Source organism: Phyllostomus hastatus, unplaced genomic scaffold (genome assembly GCF_019186645.2).
Source record: "Phyllostomus hastatus isolate PE091 unplaced genomic scaffold, TTU_PhHast_1.1 phas_scaffold_39, whole genome shotgun sequence".
Taxonomy (NCBI): Eukaryota; Metazoa; Chordata; class Mammalia; order Chiroptera; family Phyllostomidae; genus Phyllostomus; species Phyllostomus hastatus.
The window spans coordinates 23,358,847-23,362,041 of NW_025334028.1; the positions used below are offsets into that span (position 1 = coordinate 23,358,847).

General features: G+C 39.9%; 1 pseudogene; it reads right to left on the reverse strand.

Moving 5' to 3' along the window:
- Positions 1-409: 409 nt before the first annotated feature.
- LOC123806984 lies at positions 410-509 on the reverse strand (annotated as a pseudogene).
- Between the last annotated feature and the right edge of the window lie 2,686 nt (positions 510-3,195).

Below are 3,195 nucleotides of genomic sequence, written 5' to 3' on the forward strand. Positions count from 1 at the left end.
TGGCTTATTTCACTTAGCATAATGCTTTCCAGTTCCATCCATGCTGTTGCAAAAGGTATAAGCTCCTTCTTTCTCTCCGCTGCATAGAATTCCATTGTGTAAATGTACCATAGTTTTTTGATCCACTCATTTGCTGATGGGCATTTAGGTTGCTTCCAGCACTTGGCTATTGTAAATTGTGCTGCTATAAACATTGGGGTGCATAGGTTCTTTTGGATTGGTGTTTCAGGGTTCTTAGAGTATAATCCCAGCAGTGGAATTCTTACTAACTTCTGAAGAAACTGCCAGTTTTCCAAAATGGTTATACCATATCATGGCTTCACCAGAAAGATGGGGAAATTCCAGTCACTTCACCTCCTTGCCCGCATTTAGTATGGTGTTATCAGCCTTTTTAATTTTAGCCATGTGAAATGGCTGTGGCTGTGGCTGTGAAACCGTATCTCACTACAGTTTTAAACTGATAAGAACAGATACTACACTTGATCTTAGCCAAAAGGCTGAGAAGTGATACACTGTGGTTTTAATATGCATTTCTCTGTTGAAAAATGCTGTTTTGTGTGTGTGCTTATTTCTCATCTATCTTTTATGAGAGACCTGTTGAAGTCTGTGGAAGATATATTCACCAAAATAATAACTACAATAATATCTCTCATAGCATATGTTTCTCATATGATACATTCCTGACATCCCTATTATCAAGTATCAGGGTGTATGTCACTTCATCTTAAAAGTCAGTGAAGCTTAGTGACTGCCTGGGCTGATGTAGTATGGTGGAAGTGTTGCCATATGACTGGAAAGTCTAGACTATAGACGTCTATATGCTTTACCTGGTTCGGTGGGAATGCTCTCCCTCTAAACCCAACCATCATGCAGTTTGAAAACCCGATCTATAAAGGGCCCCATGAGAATAAGAACCAACAGCCAATGTGAATTTGCATAATGCAAGTGCACCACTTTGGAAGTGGATACTTTAGCCCCATTCAAACTGCCTTAGCCAGTACTAAGTGGAACAGAGACAAACTGTCTGCACTGAGCTTTACCCAGATTGCAGATTTATGGGCCAAGTACATGACTGTTGTTGTGTTGGAGCCATATAGCTATGGGATGGTTTTCTATGAAGCATTAGAACAAATTTTAGTTGCTGTACATAAAAAACTGTAACATGTGATGCTGGCTTTGTAATTGAATGATGAGAGAAAATCAGGATATTAATAAGAACCCAATAACATCAAACAGAAATTTAAAAGAATCTAGGTGGCTGTCAGTGATGATTTAAAGTAGTGTGAAGAAAATATAATTAGAACCCAAAGAAAAACAGATCCTTGTTTTGGTGGGACAGGTGGCAATACTGGCATCTGAAGTGACATGGAAAATAGGAAATTTGCTAAACTCATGAACTCCATGATCAGTTTATCAGAGGTCAGCAAACTTTTTTTATAAAGGTCCAGATAGTAAATATTTTAGGCTTTCAGGCTATATGTTCTCTGTTACAACTACTGAGCCATACCATTATTGTGTGAAAACAACCAAAGAAATATAAATAAATGGATGTACCTATATTACAATAAAAGTTTGTTTACAAGAATAGGTGTTATATCAGAGACTATGGTCTTCTGGCTTCTCACATAGCTAATGAGATGTCCAAGTACAATAACCAAGGGACCACCTTATATATTCTCATTGTGTGTGATGAAATGCAAAAGGGGGGAGATCAGTTAAAGAACAAATGTTGAAACATAAAGGAGGCTGGACTTTCTGGATATGAAAATAAAACTATTCCTCATCTCCAGTCTTTCCAGATGGAAGGAGATTCACAAAGTAAGAAAAAAATTAAGAGCAAAGATCAAATCTAAGAAGTACCTTCAGATCGATTGTTAAGACCTCAGGAAGATCTAAGGTGATGCTTCATAGAGCCTTTTGAATGAAGAGAGTATGAAACCATGAGCTACAGAGAATTGTTTCCAGGAAGTAGTACTTGGCCCTAATCAAGAAAGTGGCAACATACACCCAGCTGGTTTTCCAAATTGCTGTTGCTGACTGATGTGTGTGACTGATGTATATCTCACATTTTCCTTCCCATGGAATGTGACTGTAGCAGGTAGTCAGTTATCCGTTACCTTTTTCACCAATATATGTTGGATGTGCTGAGGGTAGATAATTTGTTGCTTTGGTTCACAAGAGCTTTACATTGAAAGAAACCATATGTAAGAGGTTAAAACAAGTTTACCATGTCTTTACCAGTATCTCATTTGGATAACAAGATCCTGGACTTCAAATTGGAGTCTGATCAGGCAGTAGATGGAATTTTTGAGGGTTTTTTGAAGAGGGGTAAATGTATTTTCGTTGTGAAAGAGATAAAATTTGTGGCCATAGGATGGACTATGGGAGTTTTAATACATGGTCCGCAAACTCTTTTACTCTTCTTCCATTAAGTGACAGGTCCTAAAGCTTCTTACATTGAATCTAGGCCCTGTGACTATTTGACTGATCTAGTATGGCAGAAGAAACCTTGTGATGCTGTGAAAGACAGTTTGTGCATGCATTCCTTGAACCCCTACTTTGCCACATCAAAATGGGTGTTGGGTTTGGAACATTTCCTTACAGAAAGATGAAGAGTCCTTACAGCTCATGCTTGACTTGTTGCCTTGTGTGGGAATATCTGTTCCTGTCTCAGACTCACCGTGTACTCCTTCATTCTGCTTTTTCCTGTCATACAGCAGCTGGCCAACTCCATTGCTGTATCTGACCCCCATGGGGAAGGGACAAAGTCCTTTTGCTGCAGCACAAAAGGGACATGTGTAGGTTAATTGCTCTGCATTGGATTCCAGGTGGGACCCATGAGCTACCTAGTACAGATGCCCACTACTGAAGCAAGCTCTGTCTCTTCTGTATGTGAGTGCTTGACTCTGTGTGTGTGTGTGTGTGTGTGTCTGTGTGTGTGTGTTTTGGCAACTTTAATGCCAGTGTGAAGTGTTCAGGCTTCTATTCCTGTTAATAGGCAACAGATGTCATTTGCTCAACAGTGCCAGTTTCTGAGCCTGGACCTTAATAACCTGCAGCTTCCGCTTTCGCTTGTGATGCTTACTCTTGGAAGCCACCACTCTGCTATGAGGATGCCAAGCAGTCAATTGGATGGGACAGGTGACTGTGTTATGAACAACAGCCGCTGATGAGCTACCCTTCACTCTCCAGAAA